Genomic DNA, 22,024 nt, shown 5'->3' on the forward strand with positions numbered 1-22,024 from the left:
ATATTTTTTAAATGTTTATTTTGAGAGCAGGCGAGCGAGCAAGAGTTCACTTGCTTGCAAGCAGGGAGGGGCAGAGGGAGAGAGGGAGAGAGAATGAGAGAATGAGAGAGAGAATCCCAAGCAGGCTCCATGCTGTCAGCACAGAGCCCGATGTGGGGCTCAAACCCTTGAACCGTGAGATCATGACCTGAGCTGAGATCAGGAGTCGGACACTTGCTTAGCCCACTGAGCCACCCAGGTGCCCCAAGATCATTTTATATGTTTAAGAGCCATTTATATATCTTTTACTATGAACTGTCTGTTCATGGAAGGAATGACTTTTTTTGGCCTTGTTAAAGTGATAGTAACACTGTTAGGCTGTACAAGTGATTTCTATCAAGGCAGTGAAAGGATTTGAGACAGGAGGGTGACTTAGTCTCAGCCAGATTGAGAAATTGGCCAAATGACCCTAGTTCTTGTGGGTGCAGGGCATCTTGGCCCTAAAGATGGATCCTATGGGTAGTTTCAATGAGAAATGCGAAGAAATTTTAAAGTGGTGCTTCCTGAGAATAAGGACATGGTACTTACTTTGAGCTGAGGGTGAAAATAGGCATCAGTAAGATTGGACGAGGCCTGGCTAAGAGGCCTTAAGCCTCCCTCCCGTGCTCTTGAGGACACTTTCCTAACAAATGCTGCAGAGGCAGGGCCCCAGCATGGTGCCCTGGGTGCTGGGGCCCTGGGCAGCAGGTCAGCCCTCCGGCCTTCCTTCTTCCTCTCCCTGGGTTGGCATCGCTAGACTAGGGCACCACAGTAGAAGAGTGCTTCCCAAACAGCGTGTGGGAAGCATTTTTAAAATTTTTCCAATGTCCAGTCCATTGTGGATGATACTCTGTAACCCACGGTAAAAAGGATTTACTAGAAAAGTAAAATGGAAGAGACATGTAACGTTTACTTATTTTTGAGACAGAGAGAGAGACAGAGCATGAACAGGGGAGGGTCAGAGATAGAGGGAGACACAGAATCTGAAACAGGCTTCAGGCTCTGAGCTGTCAGCACAGAGCCCGACAGGGGGCTAGAACTCACAGACTCTGAGATCATGACCTGAGTCGAAGTCGGACGCTTAACCGACTGAGCCACCCAGGCCCCCCAAAAGAGACATGTAAAAAGACAAGCTCAAATTATTTACTAGTAGAATCCACAGACATGAAATCCCTATGTCAAACTGCAGTAAGCGTCTAAATGCCACTCAAATTTTGTTCTTAAAATAGTAATACTGTAAGCAGAAGGGCTTTAGAACCCAGATCAATTTTATCTTCCTTTGACCCTCTTTTATTTCTTGTCTCCTCTGTTCCAGCTTCCCACGCCAGAGCTTAACAAGTCAGTTTATTAGGCACCATTTGCCTGTGCACCGCCCCCCGCCCAACCCCGCCTGTGGTGTTTTACAAACATCGAGGCTCTAACCCGCACAGGATGGAGATGAAGGGAGCACGCTAAGAAACATGGCTGTCTTTGCTTTGACATTTATCTGCCCATTTCCTGACCCCAGAATACTTTCCAGAGGGTCTCCCAATTTTGAGTTTCAGCCGAATTCTGAGTAGCTTTCACTTAGCCACGAAAAGACACATTTCTAAGAGGGACATTTAGATCCCATGTTTTGATGTAAAATATTTTTCTTTCATAGGTAGAATTAGGGGGCGTTGCGTTTTCCTTAAGGTAGTTGATCCAACCATTAGATAGATTGTGCTTATTTTGGTTCAAATGGCTTTAAAAAAAAAAAAAAAAAGGAAGAGAATTTTAAAGTCATTACTTCTCCCATAAGGTCTCTGGATAACCTAAAACGCTACCCCTGAAGAAGGGCAGAAGGGTTGCGTTTTGTCCTCCTGGTGTGGTGAACTTTGCAAGGCTTATTTCCATCATCACTGAGTCATGGCTTGTCTCTGTCTCTCTCTCAGGATATTTTGCTCGCGTCCATGGCGTCCGTCAGCTTATAAAGGCATTTCTAGGGAAGACAGAATGTCCCTGTGAGATTCTAAATCTTGGGGCTGGGATGGATACCACCTTCTGGAGACTAAAGGTAAATTAAAAAATACCGCCCCCTTGTTTCCCCAATTGTTTAATTTTGTGAAGTTTCCCAGCGGGTTCAAAAATGTCAGGGGCGCCCTGGCGACTCTGTCGGTTGAGCACCCGACCCCTGATTGCGGTTCAGGTCATGATCTCTCGGTTTGTGGGTTCAGGCCCCGCATTGGGCTCTGTGCTGACGGCACAGAGGCTGCTTGGGATCCTGTCACTCTCTCACTCTCCCTCTCTCTCTGCCCTTCCCCCATCTCTCTCGCAAAATAAGTCAATAAACATTTTTTTAAATGTTAGAAATATATTCAAAAGGAATGCGGTGACTGCCTGTCTCGCGTCCCTGTCCCCATCTGCTTGCACCTGCTGTGCAACCACTGTCAGCCACGTACGTGATGTCACCAGGGCCCTAGATATGTGCCTTGCTTCTTAGCTCCTGCTGTCACAAACAGGGCTTTTGATCCAAATCCTTGTATACATTCTCTGCGTGTGAGCGAGAGCCCTGCCAGTGGAGTAGCTGAGACCAGGGGCCCATGCATTTGCCGTTTTGACGACAACAAAAGACTTTACTGTCGTCGTGACGGTGTCTTCAGTATAGCTTGGAGATTTGCAAGGCTGGGTGATGGTAACATGACACAAAGCCCTTTTAAGTTTAGTTATTCATTTTGAGAGAGAGAGAGAGACAGAATCCTAAGTGGGGCTTAGATGCGGGGCCTATCCCACGGAGCATGAGACCGTGACCCAAGCCAAAATCAAGAGTCCGAGCCCAACTGCCTGAGCCATCCAGGTGCCCCTCCATTCTCTGATTTGGTCCCTCACCTCCTTCGTTAGGGTTCAAGAGCAGATATAATTACACTCACTCACAGAAGAGGAAATGGGTCCAGTTAGTGGCAGAATCAGGACCACAGGCCTGTTCTTTGATTCCGGGCTGGAATTGTAGCACCAAACCTTTTCTCTACAACGATCTCACTGATTTGCTTTCATTGCTTTCTCTACGCAATCTCACTGATTGCGTTTTCTTTTTTGTAGGTTTGTACAGATCTCTCTTGGTTCTTCTGTCAGGTCGGTCATGTGGCAGTCATGGGTACGTGCATTTCCCCAGATTCTTGCAGAAGTACACCAAGATAAACTAGAGTGTGTGGGCCTAATGCGACCTGAGTGTGTATTTTGACCCTCATCAGCTCACCCGATGAGGTCTTTGGTCATCGGTGCCCCCAGCCTCTCTCTCACTGAGGCGAGAAATCAGTGGCCTCAGCACAGCCTTAGTATTAACCGGTTGCCTCTGCATTCTTCATTCAGGAGAAGATAGCTAACGTTTCTGAAGGGCGTGCACATCCGTGACCTCGGGAATGAACATGAGAGCTCTGCAGGTGGGGGGGTGGTACCCAGACGGGGCAAGGCGGGCTCCGAGAGCTCGTGGCGTCCCCAGGTCGGACAGCCAGTGGCGCTGGAGCATGGAACAAACAACGGACTGCAGTTCGTCCACGTCCAGATTCCCTCCTTGTTCTCTCCAGAGAGCCCTGTGGCTGCTCCGGGGGTGGCGGGGGGGGGGGGGGCTCTTTGCTATAGGTCAGCGGTGCCTCTGGGCCTCAGAGAGCACGGCGTGGTGGAAGGAACTGGAAGAGAATGCAGTGGCAGAATGTGTGCAGTGTGAACAGAAGCCACGGGAGAAACTCCTCCTTTGGGCTTGACACCCTTTTCAACGTAGTCCCGTGGTTTGGTCTCTCCCCCCGCCGTGTAGGTGGGTTCATCATTACTAAATCTGAGATTTTTATTTCTGAGCAAGGTACACTGAAGCTCATGTGCCCCTTCCGAGGAAAAGGTCATCTGTCAGCAGTGAGGAAGGAGAATAGTGCAGGGTCTGAAAAATTTGGTGGAGTTTTTCGTTTTGATAATGACATCAGTCTAAAGGGTTTTTAAAAACCTAAGTTTCTGTTTAGAAAAATGATGCTTGTTTGCTCTCTGGAGCAGGAGCTGAACGGGCCAAATTTAGGCTGCCACCTATGTTGGTAAATAAAGTTTTACTGCAACACAGCCAACTCCCAGTTCCTTCCATCTTCCCTATGGCTGCTTTAGCCCTACGGCAGCAGAGTGGAGAAGTCACAGCAGAGACCGTCTGGCCTGCAAAGGCTAGAGTACTGGCTGTTTACAGCAAGTTCGCTGAGCCCTGTTTTTGAGCTCTATGTGCTTCTGTAAAAGAGGAGGGGAGATCTCGTCGGCTAGTCTTGTTGTCTGGTGCACCTTCCACCTGGGAGGGTCCCCTGGCTGCACCAGCAGAGGCTTGGCTGTGGGTCACAGGCTTTCTGCTGCCGCTGGTGTGTGAGCTCGTTCTGTATGACGTCAGGCCCCAAGATCAGTCGAAGGGACAGTTGAAGGCTCCCACCTTCAAGCAGCGGGTGAGAGTAGGGTGCAGGAAAGCCAGTACAACCCCAGACAAAGAATAAAGGGTGAGTGAAACCCTTTAAGGGACCTCAGCTTCTTGGTGTCTCTTGAATCCTATTTCCACACGGCCAGAGGATCAAGGACGCAGGGGGTCAGTCTCAATATGGCAGCCTGTGCAGCGGTCGGCCACGTTGGATCTCCTTTGAGCCTACGGGATACTCTTCCTCACGGTTGTCCCCGGCTGCCCTCCGGTAGCTATGCACGGTCCCGGTTGCCTTCCGTGCCTCCTGTGACGTGGAGCTACTGGCGAGTGGAGTGGAGTGTCGGAAGGGCTCGGGGAATCCCAGAATAAAAAGCTGAAGCGTCATGTCCCACAGCCATTTGTTGCCCCTTTCCCAAAGGCAAGAAAGAAGATGTCTGTTCCTTAAAAGCTCCAGTGTGCCTTTTGGAAGCTTTCCCTCCATGGTGACCCCTTAATCGGCATTCTTAAGAGGGCAAGTAGCTGATGAGTGGGAAAGCTCTTTAGAAAGTCAGAAGTCCTAGACGAGCCATAGGATCGTATGCTGTCCTGCATTTGCTTTTGTTCTCCAGGCCTTCTGGAATTTTAGCGTGTCCTTAACTTCATATCGTGTGAGCGAAATCCTTAGAGGGTGTTCTGGAATTTCCTAGCAAAAGTCATCTTCTGGCATGCTCTAAACGTTTCCTCCAAATATCTTCGGACAGCTTTTTACCAGGCCCTGCCCTATACACGGGCAGGGGAGCGCGGCAGCACCAAGAGAGAACGGTTGAGATCGGTGAGCGTGTCTCTTCTGATGGGTCAGGAGACTGTCTTTGTCTCTGTCTTCCTGTCTCCCCCTTCCTCCCTCCCCCTTTGTCCCCCAGACCAGATCCCCTGAGATTTTCCAAGGGCTGAGGGGTAGCTGGCTCTCCCAGTTCTGACACTTGCCCTTAGGGGTCACCTCCTACTGGAAAATGCTTGCTTGTGATTGCTGCCTCCCTGCCCGTCATGCTGTCGTGGGGGGCCGGCTCCCTCTCGGTCCCTGCTGTCCATCGCTCGTTACTGTGCACGTAAATGGTGTTCTGCGCAGTTGCTCGAGTCAGAAAGAGGGGTGTCATCCTCACCCCAGCTCTTCCTTAATCCCGGCCCACACCTGCGAGGCCCACCACCGGGTTCTGGGCACCAACAAGTGTCTTTTTCTTGGTCTTTTTTTCCACTTTAAGGAAGCGGCTCTGTACTTGTGGAATGTAAGTACAGGTGGATACGGAGGCGTTAGAAGAGCGCTTTGGGGGGGCGCCGGGCAGGTCACCAGGTTGTGGAGCGCCTTGTTTCTTTCCCCAAGCCTCAGGGGCATCGGGAGCTGCTGCAGGCCACACGCAGGGTGTCGCTGAGAGTCCAGACCGCGGTGTCCTTAAGTGTGTGCAGTTGGCGAGCTGAGGAGGAGAGAATGCGTTCGTGAATACGCTTCGGGGCTGAGGGATTGATTGGACGTGACAGAGAATGTGCTAGGATGGCCAGGGGGCCAAGGGGAGACCAGGCCGGGGATGCAGAAGGGGGAGCAGGGTCGTGTGTGTGTGTGTGTGTGCATGTGCGCGCGCGTCTGCCACGCTCTTTTACTGCAGCCCTCAGTAAAGATAAATGTACACCCCAGGCCAAGACCTAATTCTAAGTACCCATGTCAATAAGGTTTTTAAGTTTATTTATTTAACTTGAGAGAGAGAACCGGTGGGGGAAGGGCAGAGAGAGAAGGGGACAGAAGATCCAAAGCGGGCCCTGGCCCCCACGTGGGGCTCAAACTCACGAGCCGTGAGATCGTGACCTGAGCCAATGTCAGACACTTAACCGACGGAGCCACCTCGGCGCCCCGTCCCCATGACAGTCAATGATAAAGGCACACACGTGGCACTTACTAAGGCAGGCCCCGTTCTGAGTGTCCCTTGTGTGTACTTATTGCCTCATTACTCCTCACAACCCCGTGAGGTGCTGTCCCTGTCTCTGCTTCTCAGAGGAGGGAAACTTGGCCCAGGGAGTGGAGTGACTTTGGGGCCTCGCGGCAGACAGGCGGTGGAGCTGGGATTCGAACCCCCGTCCCCTGCTCCAGAGCACCTGCCCTTTACCACCCGCTGTATCCTCCCCTCACAGAAAAAAGTAAACGTGTCACAAAACAGTACTCACCCCCACTGTGTGCGATGCTTCGGGATTTTTGCTGTTTTATTCCATTTTATCCCTCAAATGCTGGTCAGCATTGGTGTCCTGACCCTCTCTGATTCATCTCGATCTGCTTTTTGGAAAATTCTGTCAGGTCCTACTCCCTCAGCGCCTCCACATACCCCCACCTCCATCCCAGGCACTGCTCCCCCAGTTCAGGCTCCCCGTGACTTCTTCCCTGGACAGCTGTGAACCCCTGACGCCCATCCTCCATCCATTCCCCACGTGGAGACCACAGTAATCTGGAAAATACATCTCTGCCCATATCGTTCCTGGATGTCAAACCCTTAAGTGCCCTGATGCTCTTCGGGGCCTAGTACTCGCTCGGTATGTGAAGGTGGTCAGTAAATGTAGGAGTGAATACATAATTCTAAAGCTTACTGTGTGTTTTTCCTCAGGATGAAGATCTTCTCCCAAGTAAATATTTTGAAGTGGACTTTCCCATGAGAGTCACGAGAAAGCTGCACAGCATCAAGTGAGTATGGCTTTGACCACAGGAGAGAGCCCGGTAGGATTCAGGGGCAGCGTTCAGGAGGCGGCCGGTCTGAACGCCAGAGACCTCATTTTAGGGGACTCTTCCCTTTTACCCCCTTCCCACCTTCCTTCTGGCCCCAAGATCCCCATTCCAAACTGTCTTCAAAATGAAATGTCCCCTCCCTTGCAACTCTTCTGTCCGTTAATGTAATTTCTCTGAACACTTAATAGAAATGACCTATAGTGGTTTAATTTTAATCTGAAATTTAAAAAAGTGTTTTAATGTTTTATTTATTTTTGAGAGAGAGAGAGGGAGACAGAGTATGCGTGGGGGAGAGGCACAGAGAGAGAGAGAGAGAGAGAGAGAGAGAGAGGGAGACAGAATCCAAAGCAGGGCCCAGGCTCCGAGCTGTCAGCACAGAGTCCGATGTGGAGCTTGAACTCGTGAACCGTGAGATCATGACCTGAGCCAAAGTTGGACACTTAACCGACTGAGCCAACCAGGCGCTCCAATAATCTGAATTTTCATGTGTGCTCCGGCTACTTCTGTATCTCCAGAGCATAGAAAGAGGCCTGGCTCAGGTCACGATCTCGTGGTCCGTGAGTTCGAGCCCCGCGTCAGGCTCTGGGCTGATGGCTCAGAGCCTGGAGCCTGTTTCCGATTCTGTGTCTCCCTCTCTCTCTGACCCTCCCCCGTTCATGCTCTGTCTCTCTCTGTCCCAAAATAAATAAAAAACGTTGAAAAAAAAAAAGAAAGAGGCCTGGCTCAGAGCAGATGTGTAGTAAATAGCGTTTGAATGAATAATGGGAGGCCAAATTGGCCATTTACTATATATGAGATAGTATGGGGGCCACCCTGAGTCCATGTTTTAAGAATTCTGCAGTTATAGATGGCGAGTTTGTGAATCTTTGCTGAGAGCTTTGGTAGCACCATGTGAAATGCTTCACTCAGATGATCTCATTGAGTCCTCAGAGCCGACTCAGGAATGACATGCTTTTATTAGCAGTTGAGGAAACCAAAGCTCAAAGAAGTTAAGCTATTTTCCATAAGGTTACCTGTTGACAAAGGGGTAGAGCTGAAATTTAAACCCTGACCTCAAGCCCAAGGTCAGATTTTCTCAGTGGTTTTTAACGTATACTTCTTCCCCTTCTTTTTAAACTAGTCATTTAAACAAAATCTTAAGTCTTACATTTAAAAAATTTTTTAGTAACCATTAAAACTTTCACCTTGTCCTTTAAAGATGTGTAATTCCCACAAGCTAGAAATAGTTTAAGTTTTTTTTTTTCTAACTTATCCTATGGAAACAAGTTTTGCCCTTTTCCAAATACAAGATTATATTACACGGAAGGTGCATTTTATCTAAAAATAATTTTTTTTAATAATTATTTATTTTTGAGAGAGGGAGACAGAGTGCAAGCTGGGGAGGGGCACAGAGACAGGGAGACACAGAATCCGAAGCAAGCTCCAGGCTCTGAGCTGTCAGCACAGAGTTCAACGCAGGGCTCAAACTCACCAGCTGTGTGTGAGATCATGACCTGAGCCGAACGAAGTTGGATGCTCAACCGACTGACCACCCAGGCGCCCCACGTAGTGTGCATTTGAGATGCGCTATGGCATCTGACGCTGTGCAGCCACAGAATACAACCTAGCTTGTTAGGACACCGAGTCAAATAAGAGCAGGTGGGCTCTCACTTAAGCCTAGAGGAGGTTTCTGGGGTGAAAGATGCGTGTATGGTGGTTGCGATACTGAAATCGGCTCTCGGATGTCTAATTTTTTGCACATTCTGGAGGAGAGCAGAGTCATCACCTAAATGTTACTGGACGTCAGGTCTGAGTAGGAATCGGTTTGTTTAGTTGTCTGTGATTAATAATGGTTAAAATTTTTAATTGAGTGAGCAGAAGCAGGAAACGAGAGATGGCTTGGAAAACACTGCAACGTTTGGAAACATACCGCTAGCCTATCTTTGGCGGTTTCTACGTCTTGAGTGCTTCATGATCAGTTTGTGACTTGACGTCAGATTCGGAGAGTAACGCTCACTGACCTACTCTGAGAGCTGATCCACTGAATTTTTCATGTGTGTGCCTAGGGTCAGACGTGATTAAGCAGCAGGCCCTCTGGAGTCGCCCTTGCTTTGAGCAGTAGCGGTACCTACTGGCCATTTCGGTAGTGGGTGTTTGCGTTTTTTCAGTAACTAAGCTACTTGACTCATTTCTCTCTCTTTCCCATCTTCCCATAGATACAAGCCTTTCTTATTACAACCCATTATAGAATGACATTCAGAGGACACACTGCAAATTGGCAACTAAGTAATACAGTATGGGCTACCTCTTTGCTTTTCTTCCCCTTTCTTTTTAAAGATGGTGTGTGTGTGTGTGTGTGTGTGTGTGTGTGTGTGAGCGTGCGTGTCTGAGTCTGCGCGTGTGTGCACATGACGTCATAGAGTGTATACTTCTGCATCACATCTACTGTGAAGGAACTTGAAACAATTGTTTGTATGGCCCCTCTTAGATGTCCATAGGTCCCAATCTGAAATCTTTTGAAAAACATTTCAGTGAGTTGCAAACATTTCAAATATAGGAGCTTTTTCCCGAAAATCTTTCCTTGGAAAAATCCAGTCCGGCAGCCTCAGACCCTGACTCCTACATGGCTGCTTCGTTGAGAGGGAATGCACATGCCCACCACTGTTGTCTCGTACCTGACCCGCTTCACCCGTTACATTAGGTCCTTGGCCCCGGGGCTCAGTTTTTCCCCGTAAGTTTTCAGTATGAGTGTTTCCAACAACTCTTTCCTCCCTTCTAAGCCTTTAAAACTAAGGTCACAAACACTCTTCCAGAATGTTCCATTGTGTTCAGTGTGTGTCTGACAGAGAAGTTCAAGGGGCTTATTAATAATTCAGGTCAGAAAACATGCTCAGAGACGATGGCCTTACATGGTGGGCACAGATAACACAGGAAACGTCAGGCAACTAGACAGGCCTCTACACCAGCACAGTGCCCTCGTCACGCTCCTAGTGAACAGACTCCCACAGAAACTAATATCTCCTCCATCCTTTGTTTCCCTCGTACCAATTTTAAGTAGAACCTCCTCAGGCTTTGCCATTGGCTGGCACATCTGCTTTCTCTACATCGTAGCCGTCATACTTTTCTGTATATTTGGTTAATATTTGCGTCAGAAGGATTAGCTGTAATGAAAGGTTAGTTAGCACTTTGCATTGCCTTCGACCCATCAGTGTAGAAGCATGTGAAGTAGAAAGTAAAGACCCTGCGCAATCTCTCCCCCCACGACGATAACCACTGTGCAGGGTGTTTTCTCCTGTGGATGGACAGTGTACCTAGAGGCAGGTGTATTTCACACGTAAGAAAATACACATGTAAATAGAATCCCGTGCCCGGCCCGCAAAAGGTTCAGTAAATTTTTGGTGAAGGAGTATGCATATATTGAATAAATAAATATATATGATGTAGATCAACATGTATTTGTTGAAAGAGTGAATCTATACTTCTATAAATAAATAAATACAGTTATATGTATAATTTTAGTAAAGCGAATAATTTACACGTACTGTTTTGAAACTTGTTCTTTGTGCATCCTAGTGAATCACGGCTGTCTTCATGTTGCCAGATTAGATCTACCTCGTTATTTCTGGTGACTTCGTAGTACTCCTCTGCATGGAAATTCCATTTTACTTAACGTATTCGCTACTGATGTTCCTTTAGATTGCTGCCTTCTTTATGGTTTCCTGTGAGACAGTTTTGTAGAAAGCCTAGTTATATGTGAATATTCGCAGGAATTGCCAGTTCAAAAAATTGTACCTTATGAATTCTAATAGCTACTGCCAAGCCGTGCTTCAAGACCCTTTCGACTAATTTGTATTTTCACCAGATAGATGCGGGTTCCCTTTCCCTACACCCTCGCTAACACTGGCTACTACCATTTTAAAAAATTCCTGCCAGTCTGCCAAATCTATGAATTAAAGATTTTTTGTAACTTTGTTTTAAATTTTTTATAACTTTGAACGTGCTAGTGAAACGGAGTACCCTTCCTTCCTTCTGTTGGCCTGTGGGATTTCTTGTAAATTTCCTCTGCTCATATATTTTCCAGTTGCATTGTTTCATTTCCTTTTCAATTTATAGGAATCCTTTACAACATAAAGCAATGTTCTTTGATATAAATCCCTCGTCAACTGTTGATTGGCAGATTTCTTTCTTAGCCTTTCACTTGGTTTTTAACTCTGGGTTTGTGTCTTATGTGGGCAAATTTTCTAGTCCTGTCCTTGATAGTTTTTGATCTTGCCATCATTCTGGGAGAGGGACAGTTGAAATAAAAATTAATGAAAATACAAATGGGAGTGAAAATTTGAGAAAAGTGATAGGCGATGATAACACTGACACATTTTCATTGAAAAATTGCCCTATTTCATTAAACCTTTGAGGCTGTGATTGCAAGAATCACACTATCTATTTACCGTCAGGAAAGAAAAGGTGCTGATAAGTTAAACCGAAACGTTATTGACTGATGCATCCTCATTTCAGAAATGTGAAAGTGAGAAAAAATACGCATCTTGAAATTGATCATTTCTTAAAGCTGAAATATGCACGAGGTGAAACTTAAAAGTATATAAATGGGCACACAATGAAAAGTCAGTCCGAATGAGTAAATCAAGGGGGACGTCTGGGTGGCTCAGTCAGTCAAATGGCCAAGTCGTGATTTGGGCTCAGGTCAGGATCTCACAGTTCATGAGTTTGAGCCCTGCACTGGACTCTGTGTTATTAGCACAGAGCCTGCTTGGGATTCTTTCTCTCCCCCTTTCTCCACCCTTCCCCCGCTCTCCCTCCCCCCCGCCATCTCTCAAAGTAAGTAAGTAAATGAACCTCCATGTACCCATCAATGAACTTTTAACTGTGGCCAATTTCATCTGTACCAGGTTCTAAAAGTGTAGTCCTGGACTAGTGACATCACCACTACGGAGCATTGGTTGGAAATACAGATGTCTAGCTTTTGAAAGAATTTGACAAAATGTCTACTTCTGGAAGATCTGCTACATCAGAAACTCGGGGGGTTGAAGCCATCAGTCTCTTTTAACAAGCCCGCCAGGTGATTCTGATGACTGCCAAAGCTCGAGAACCACTATAGAAACCATGCTGTCCGATCTCTGTGGGAGTATTTTCAAGCAAATGTTATCATTGTATTTGTAAATACTTTAGAAGCTATTTTCTTTTAAACATAGTATCTCACAAATTGGCACGACATTTAGAGAGTGGCCAGCCGATCGGTACCAATACTTAAATATTTTACCCTTTGACCTCCTAATTCTACTCCTAGAGACCTACTTAACTGGACAGGTGCTTCATGAGGTCTAAACAAAGATGCTCATCGCAGTGCCTCAGATGGAGAAAATTTGGAGATACCACAGGCCTAATCGTGAGGGCTTGGCTGAGTAAGTTGTTTTATCCACTGATGGAATGCTAGGAAATCATTACAGACGATGATGTCATTGATATTACTGTTAAGTAGGAGAAGCAGTTTTCAAAAGAAGAATTGGCCCTCTTTTCTTTTTCCTGTGTGATGTGTGTGTACGTATTTGTGTGACAGAAAATGTGCTTATGTTGTGTGTATGGGTTTATGTTGTATGTATAGAAGAAAGACTGGAATGTTCTATACCAAAACATTAATAGTTGGAAGATGTGATTTTCGTTCATTCCACCCTCCTCCTTCCTGATTTTTTTTTCCTTTTTGCAGTGGGACATGTATTTCTGTAATGGAGAAAAAATAATAATTGAATTTTGAAAAGAAATCCATTGAAATGATCACCTCTGGATGAATTTCTGTTGAAATGATAATCTCTTCTTGGCTTTCCAGATGGACACCTGTTGGATTCAAAGAGCTATGCCATTATTGGAGCAGATCTCCGAGATTCACCTGAACTCGAAGAGAAGCTAAAGAAATGTAACGTGAATCCACAGTGAGATCTTCTTTTAACCTCTTACGCGTTTGTGATTTCATGCGAATACGAAATAAGGTCAGGTGAAAGTGCAGCATGATACCCATGTTCCGTTTTTAATTCTGAGATGTTTATCATTTCATTGCTAGGAGGGAGGTTTTCTAAGTCTTTGAGAAGCAATGTTTCTCCTGTTTTCACATCAGAATCACGTGTGTTGCTTTTATAACATACTGATGCCTGATACCATAAAGTTTGAGAGAAGATAATTATATGTATAGAAACCTATAACTGCAGGGCGCCTGGGTGGCTCAGTTGGTTAAGCGTCCAACTCTTGATTTCTGCTCAGGTCATGATCTCACGGTTGGGGAGATCGAGCCCCATGTCAGGCTTTGCGCGGAGAGCTTGGAGATTATATTAAGTATGCGTGTGAAAGCAGGTGAACGGAAATTGGCGCATAAGCTATACTCTGTAGATTATTACAGTTGCAGTGGTAACCAGCAGCAACCCGCTGCGAACGTAGAAACACACCATTTGGGCAAATGTGCTACGTAGCCAGGGAAATAATCACTTACAAATCAGGAGATTAAGCACTTACACTTACAATAATCACTTACAAATCAGTCGGTTAAGCATCCGACTTCAGCTCAGTTCACGATCTCATGGTTCATGGGTTCGAGCCCTGCATCAGGCTCTGTGCTGACAGCTTGGAGCCTGGAGGCCTGGAGCCTGCTTCAGATCCTGTGTCTCCCTCTCTCTCTGCCCCTCCCCTGCTTGTGCTCTGTCTCTCAAAAATAAATAAACATTTAAAAAAATTTTAAATAAATAAAAACGTTTTTGGAACTGTTTTTCTCTAATTACCAACCTATTGAGGCTTTGAAACTTTTTTTTCCACTCACTTACTTTTTCTAATCGTTCCTATTGATATAATCTGGGGGTTTAGACTTAGGTTAAAAAAAATTGCTTACTTTAAACTTCCTTTTAATGTTTTTCTTTCTAATTTTCAACTTCATCTGCAACTTGGACTTCATTGTCTATCCTCTGGATTTAGTTCTCTCATTCTTTGTACCATGACCCAGTTGGGTCCAGAGAGCATTTGTAGATATATGCATACATATGTGTGTGTGTATTTGTATACACATACATATATTTTTATTTTGGAGAGAGAGAAAGAGAGGATGTGCAAGTCAGGGAGAGGGGTAGAGGAAACGAGAGAGAGAGACAAGATCCCAAGCAGGCTGCATGCTCAGCATGGAGCGCAACACAGGGCTCAATCCCATAACCCTGGGATCATGACCTGAGCCGAAATCAAGAGTCAGATGCTCAACTGACTGAGGTACCCAGGCGCACCTGGATATATATTTTTAATTTCTTTTAATGTTTATTTATTTATTTATTTATTTTTTATTTTTTTATTTTTTTAACGTTTATTTTATTTTTGAGATAGAGAGAGACAGAGCATGAACGGGGGAGGGGCAGAGAGAGAGGGAGACACAGAATTGGAAGCAGGCTCCAGGCTCTGAGCCATCAGCCCAGAGCCCGACGCGGGGCTCGAACTCACGGACCGTGAGATCGTGACCTGAGCTGAAGTCGGACGCTTAACCGACTGAGCCACCCAGGCTCCCCAAATATTTATTTATTTTTGAGAGAGAGTGCGAGCACGAGCTGGGGAGGAGCAGAGAGAAAGGGAGACACAGAATCCAAAGCAGGCTCCAGGCTCTGAGCGGTGAGCACAGAGCCCGATGTGGGGCTCGAAGCCATGGACTGTGAGATTATGACTTGAGCTGAAGTTGGATGCTTAACCGACTGAGCCACCCAGGCACCCCTGGATGTATATTTTTAAGTCACTTGAGTTATACAACATTTCCTTGTCAAAAAAAGAAAAGAAAAAAAAAGGAAATCCTGATGAACAGTAGCAGTGGATAGTCGGGACTGTCAGGTCAAAGCCAGCAGCACTTGTGGGTAGCCTTTCTCTCTAGCGATCATGAGTCCAGGCACTGAGTCTAACTGCATGGGTTACATTCTGACACTAACGTACACGATGTTCTTTTCAGCAAATCTCTTGGGTATTTTCAGTTCAGACAATTTACTTGTTTTGAAATTCCCCGCCAATAAAAATAGGCAAAAGTAACCTACTTGCTTTGTGAGAAAAATAGCAACCAGCCATGAGGAACAGCAGCGTAAAGGGGCAGAGAAGGAGGAGGATCCAGTAAAGGAGTCAGAAGGAGCCGGAATAAATCAGCAGAGCTCACATGATTTAGGGCTGCCTGTGTTCCCTTCCAACTGTAAAGCGTTTAGAGATTTCTGTAGGAGTTTATTGCTTTTCCTGTTTCGTAATTTGTTCGTTACTTCGGGTCTGGTAACTCAACCGCATGCTAATGTGTCATTGGCTGAAGACTGTTCGTGTTGTTTTTAATTCTTGATGATAAAAGTTTGTGTGAGAAGAATTAGATTCTGTTAAAGGCATAGCAGTATTTCTGCATTTTATCAGTCAGCTTTTGATGTGCAACAAAATCTCTGCAGCCTCAGCGGTCTCGAACAACTCACAATTCAAGCAGTTCACAAGTTGCTCAGGATTGTGTGAGGGGACCATTTGGACTGGGCTTAGCTGGGTGGTTCTTCCACTGGAGCCAGCTGCAGCTGAGGTCCCCTGGGGTTCACTCCTGTAGCTGGGGTCCCCTGGGGTTCCCTCCTATGTGGATGCCTCATTCTCACGCACAGGGCCTCCCCTCCGATAGCAAGCCAGCTTGGGTTCATTGCCACACGGGTTCAGGCTTCCTAGCAAGAGGGCAAGGGCCAACGTGCAAGTGATTTTCAGCTTCCGCTTGCGTCGTGTTTGCTACTGTTGTATTGGCCACAGCAAGTTACAGGCCTAACCCAGATTCCAGGGGAAGGGAACTAGACTGCCTCGGAGCAAGGGGTCTGCAGGGCCACCTCGTCACCATGTGCGGGCATGCCGGGGGAGAATTTGTAGCAAGCCAGACAAAACCTTGCTCAGTGCTCGCGTTGTTACGGTCTGAAACTTTGGGTCACAACGGGCTCTCCACCTCTTACCGCCTTGATAGTTGACGTGCTATCCGGGGCTTCTCCTCTTCCTGCGGTGTGCACCCCAGGGTTTTCCTGCCCTGCCAGCACTATCCGTGGCTGCCGTTAGAGTCCCGATTTGATGAATACATACTTATGTGCCTTTTTTCTTCTCTGAAGATTGCCAGCACTGCTGATAACGGAACGCGTGCTGGTGTACATGACTCCGGAGCAGTCGGCCAACCTTCTCAAGTGGGCAGCTAACAGTGTTGAGACAGCTACGTTCATAAACTACCAACAGGTAAAAGGAAGCTCAAGACCTTTGCGTGCTGTATGCGTTCACGTGGTGGCTAACCCTCTCTGAGCAACGTCAGTATAAATTTCCACTCACTCTTTTCCTTCCGCCTCTGGCCACACACACATCGCCTTTTTAAATCGATTCTAGCAATTCCCAGCGTTCCTGATTTCTTAACTTCCTGCAAACTCGCAGCCAGGGTTTTTGGAACTTCTCTCTTGGCCTTTACGAAAACTTTGTAAAGTTCACATTTTACCGTTGTATTAATTATAGAGTCATAGATCGTGATGGAAGGAATTTTGGCTAACATATGGGTGTCAGGGTAGCGAACCCTGATTCCTTCCGAGGCAGGCAGCTGATGCAGTGGAGGAAGTTGGCCAGGTGTAAGGCAGACAGGAGTGCTGGGGACTCTGGTGAACCAAAGTTCACCCCTGCTCAGTCCCACCTCGTTGTTCCCATGTGGACATGGGAGCCTGGAGTTGAGAACCCCCAATTTTCCAGGAGAAGCTACAGTGTAGAATTTTAATGTAAAATTCCTAATTTGTAAGATCTCCGAGTTTGGCCCGCTGGTTGCCTGTTTTTCTCTTCTGATGTGGTGGGAAGGGTTCTGTTTTAGAGCTTTGGAATTATTCAGCGTGGGTCCGAGTCCTGGCCCTGGCTCTTATGATTGGCCGGGTGCCCTTAGGCAGAATGGTAGGGTGGTTGGGAGTCCATGCTCTGGAGGTAGATTGCCTAGCTGTGTGACCTGGACAAGTTTCATAACCTCTCCGTGCTGTCTCTTTATCAGGAAAATGAGAATAATAACAGTCCCGACGTTAATAGGGTGTAGTGAGGAGTAAGCGAGTTAATTTGTACAAGAGCATTTTCAGGATTGCCCAGCTGCTGAGCAGGTTATTAGCTGTTTTTGGATCTTTCTGAGCCCCAGGTCCTTGTTTTTGATTTTGATTTGTTTTTAAAGTTCTCTACTTATTTTGAGAGCGAGCATGAGCAGGGAAGGAGCAGGGTGGGGGTGGGGGTGGGTGGAGAGAATCCCAAGCAGGCTCTGAGCTGGCAGCCTGGAGCCTGACGTGGGGCTTGATCCCACAAACTGTGAGATCATGACTTGAGCCGAAATAAGGGTTGGATGGACGCTCAAGTAACTGAACCACCCCGGTGCCCCCGCCAGGGCTTTGTTTATAAAGGGATAACTTCTCTGGGCTATTATGGGAGTTCATGAGATGAGGTGTAGCGGGGGGCACGTGACTGAATACATGGCGGCTAATTTTATTGCTTATTTCATTTTAACTTTATTGATTTTATTTTTTTCATCTCATTTTATTTTTAAATTCCATTACGGATGACAGCAGTAAAGGCTTTGCCCCGTGTCACATAATTATGGACAGATCTAAGGCTACACCTTGGTTGACTTTCTCACCCCTTCATGCTCCAGGCCACATTCCCGTAGAGGTGGTTCTCGGTTGAGTTTTCTTCCTTCCCTCTGTGTAACTGGGGGCATTCCTCAGACTCAGTCTTCAGTCCTGGTGAGTGGATATAATGGTAGCTGGCCTCATCTGGCTTCTGTAAGTCCTGGGAATCTGTCTTTGCTTGCAGGATACCAGGACTGGGGAAAATGAATTCTGCTTGCTTTCCTTTTTAAATTTATCTTATTTTTTTAGCGTTTGTTTATTTTTGAGAGAGAGAGAGAGAGCGCGAGCACGGCAGGGATAGAGAGAGAGGGAGACACAGGATCTGCAACAGGCTCCAGGCTCTGAACCGTCAGCACAGAGCCCGACGCGGGCTCAAACTCACGAACTGTGAGATCGTGACCTGAGCCGAAGTCGGCCGCTTAACCGACTGGGCCACGTAGGTGCCCCTGAATTCTGCTTTGTTTTCACACATTGTGGGTGTTCACCCTGCTCTGTTCACCTTGTTTCATTCGTGCGTTCTCTTATTCAACATCATATAGCAATGGTGGATGAAGTGAATCTTGACCATGGACCCAGTCACTTGGGAGCAAGCCTGGGGATGTGTCCGTTTTCACTGAATTCTGCAATTTCCTAACAAATGCAAACCATCAGCCTCCTCAGGTGTACTAATTGCTCACATGCCTTCCATGATTTCCTAATCAGTATTTTAAAATGACAAAAACCACATGAATGATGAAAAAATTTTTTTTTTAATATTTATTTATTTTTTAGAGAGAGAGCAAGCAGGGGAGGGGTAGAGAGACAGACAGGATCCCAAGCAGGTTCCATGCTGTGAGCACAGAGCCCAGTGAGGGGCTCAAACCCACAAACTGTGAGATCATGACCTGAGCCAAAAATCAAGAGTCGGTCGCTTACCGACCGAGGCACCCTGAGTGATGCAAATTTCAGTACTGATATAATAAGGGTAGCGAACTTGTAGAAGTTGCTTGCTATACAGCTGGCACCTTCCATGAGTGTGACCTGTATTAACCTACTTGTCACAGTAACCAGGGTGTGGCGGGTGTGGCCGGTGAGGGGACCAAAGCACAGAGGGATTGGACAGCTTGCTGCCCACGGCCGCACGGCCTCACGGCCTCACGGCTGGTAAGTTTCAGGCCAGAATTTAGACCCAGGCAGGAAGACGACGGAGCACGTGCTCACAGGCACCCAGTGTGACCATTCATGCCACGTAACCCTCACACGTCCACCGACAGAGAGTGATGCTGCTTCTTGCCTGCCACCGTTGTCACAGGAGCTCTGGGAATCATTTCGTATAGTAAACTGTTGACGTTTTGGGACAAAGTAATAATAGTGCGCGGTGTATTATGTATGTTTTGTGACATTTGTGCGTATAGATACGTTAATGGTTTTTTTGAAGTGGTAAATGGGGGGCACATGGGTGGCTCAGTCAGCTAAGCATCTGGTTTTGGCTCAGGTCATGATCTCACGGCTCATGAGTTCGAGCCCCACGTCGAGCTCTGGGCTCACAGCTCGGAGCCTGGAGCCTGCTTCGCATTCTGGGGTTCCCTCTCTCTCTGCCCCTCCCCTCGTTCATGCTCTGTCTCTCTCAAAAATGAATAAACATCATAAGAAGGGGGTTTTAAATGGTTTCTCATTAGATAAGTAACACCACATGCAAAACTTCAAAAAAAAATCAAATAGTACAAAAGGGTATGCAGGGAAAGGTAAGTCTCACTTCTACCCCGGACCTTAGTGAGTCCTCCAACCTGGGAAGCAACACTGCCAGATTCCAGAATTATTCTGCGCATATATAAATGTAGCTAGAGATTTTTTTTTCTTAAGGGCAGACAGGAGCATGTTATGCACAGCCCTCTGTACTGTACTTTTCGAGAGTCTGTTATCTGAGAATCATTCCACATCTGTATCTGTGTCTGTGTGTCTACGTCTGTACCTACATCTACTTGGATGTCCGCTTGGTGTTTTCATGGCAATGTAATATTTCATTAAACGACCATGCCACAACTGCTTTAACCCCAGCGGATGGGCATGTGAGTCCTTTCCGTCATAGGTCCCGTTACACATCACGCTGCGGAGTAAACCCTCTTGCACCTGGCGTGCACGTGGGAGTCTACCTGTGGAGCAGCCGCTCAGTGGTCTGACCGGCTCCCGGGCCGAGCGCACACCGCCCGGTTGCCCCGCAGGGGGCGGCAGCAGACGACGCTCTCGTCAGCCCTGCGTGCCGTGCCCGCACCCGACTCCGTTGACTGCACTGGGTATTAGCAAACATCAGCCTTGACGGCTCAGAAACAGAATACTGTTGTCTGATTTTGCGTATTCGAGAAGCCCTTCTGGCATCGCCCAGCCTCCTCTTTCCCTTCCCAGGTGAACATGGACGACCGACCGGTTCGGACAGATCGTGATCGAAAACCGGCGGAGGCGACAGTGTGACCTGGCGGGAGTGGAGACCTGCAAGCCGTGAGAGTCACAGGTCGGAGAGCAGGGCGGGGACATCCTTTGGTACCCTTGACCCCCAGGGAAGGGCACACTCCCTTCTCAGATCAGAGAATGTGAGAAGCCCTGTCGCGTGCCCACCTGAACAGGCAGCTGGGGTTCCACGTGGGCCGCTGGCTCGTCACGCTAAAGAAGTCCAAGACCTGGGCCGCCATCTTGGTTTGGAAAATACACATTCCCATTTCCCATACCCTATTAGTCCAAGTTTTCAGTATGCATATTTGCAAACAACATGAACGTAGAGGGAACAGTAGGACGAAAACCCACGTCCCATCAGCCAACTTTGGTGACTCACATCTTTCAATATTGTTTTATTTATCCCCGTTTTTTGTCGGTGTTGTCATCGGAATATTTTAAGGCACATCCAGAGAGTATAGCATTACCCCCATAAATACTTCCATGTGAATCTCCCACCAGTAAGCATTTTCTTCCCCCACCCCGGGATAATGGTAACATCATCATTGTACCTCACACAGCAGCCGAAACTCCTCCATAGCACCTACTCCACAGTCCGTGTTTGGATTTCCCCAGTTGTTTAAAAAAAAACAGAAAAAAATTCTATAGGTGGTGTGTTTGAAACAGGATCCAAACATGGTCCAAACTTTGCACTTCACACGTCGCTTACATTTCTTAGAATCTGTAATAGAGACTTTAAATATCTTTTATTTATTGTTTTTTAGGTTGTTTGGTTTTTTCTTTTCTTTTCTTTTTTTTTTTTTTTTTTTTTTTTTTTTTTTTTCTGAAGAGACACCACCCACCCCTGCCCCTATTAAATAGGTGAGATTGTCACATTACCCCTCGAACGCACTCTTGCTCACAGAGAAGTTCCTTCCTTTATTTCACCCACTGTCAACAAACTGCATCATGAGAACTCACTTCTTCTAGCCATTACTAGTTCTCCCACATGTCCATTCCACAGAACCTCACTGTGGGGTGCCTCATGAGGTCCTCATTCTTGGGAAGAGAATATTTCCTTGCAAGACACCACTCAGAACTCTATGAATCGGGAACAGACACAATGGGTGAGCCACTCACACACAAAATATCACTCCTGGTTGCGGCGGGGGCGGGTGGGAGGCCCGGGAAAAGCTTGGGTCCAGACCCCAGAGGACAATGCTCAGCGGGACTGGGACAATAGGCGGCGGGGACCCGCGCGGGGGGCGTCCCGGGAGGCCGGCCAGCCCGCTGTTCCCGGGGGCTCGGGCGGCGGCCCCGAGCTGGGCGCCAGGCCGCGGCGTGGCGCAGCTGTCGTCCCTGGCCTGCAGCGGACCCGGCGCCGAGCTGGCGGGCGGGCAGCTGGGCCGGAGCGCGGGGCCCCGCGGGGCAGCCGGCCCGCCCCGGCCTGGGCCCTGACCCTGACCCCCGGTGCCCAGCCCATGCGCTCCCGGCTGGCTCGGCGTGGGTCACTCACCTGCCCATGGTCTGGTTGACCAGCTGCTTCATGCGGTTGAATGGCAGTGTAAGCGGCGCCCGCGGGGCTCGGGCCGGGCAGCTTGGGGGACAGCCTGCCGCGGCTACATCGCTTCCGGACCGAGAGGGCTGCGGCGGCGGGGTGACGGCGGCTGTGGCGGCTGCTTCTGTTGCTCCCCAGCCGAAGCCCCGCCCTCCCCTCGTTACTTCCAGCAGCGCCGCCTGCTGGGGGCTCATGGGACCGGGCTGGCAGAGGAGCGCCAGGCCCGGCACGGCGTGCGGCCTGGCCCCCGCCGCCTGAGACCCCTCCGCCCCCCCCCCCACCCACCC

At 47.8% G+C, this 22,024-nt stretch overlaps 1 protein-coding gene and 1 pseudogene across 3 annotated transcripts in view; one reads left to right on the plus strand and one right to left on the minus strand.

Annotated features, from left to right (window-relative positions):
- Positions 1-21,540, minus strand: part of LOC132675739 (uncharacterized) — a 114,046-nt gene extending 92,506 nt beyond the window's left edge. The window contains exon 1 of one of the 2 annotated variants that reach the window (XR_013552801.2): positions 20,752-21,540. The gene's annotated coding sequence lies outside the window, so the exon portion shown is untranslated. The remainder of the gene's footprint in view (positions 1-20,751) is intronic. The other variant, XR_013552793.2, reaches the window with a different exon arrangement.
- LOC144614806 (leucine carboxyl methyltransferase 1-like) lies at positions 1,811-20,300 on the plus strand (annotated as a pseudogene). The gene is made up of 6 exons (XR_013552991.2): positions 1,811-2,053; positions 7,033-7,109; positions 9,347-9,408; positions 12,970-13,072; positions 16,253-16,373; positions 20,156-20,300. The product of XR_013552991.2 is annotated as a leucine carboxyl methyltransferase 1-like (transcript).
- Positions 21,541-22,024: the final 484 nt, after the last annotated feature.

The sequence above is a fragment of the Panthera onca genome, chromosome E3, assembly GCF_046562875.1.
Source record: "Panthera onca isolate mPanOnc1 chromosome E3, mPanOnc1 haplotype 2, whole genome shotgun sequence".
In the NCBI taxonomy this organism is placed as follows: domain Eukaryota; kingdom Metazoa; phylum Chordata; class Mammalia; order Carnivora; family Felidae; genus Panthera; species Panthera onca.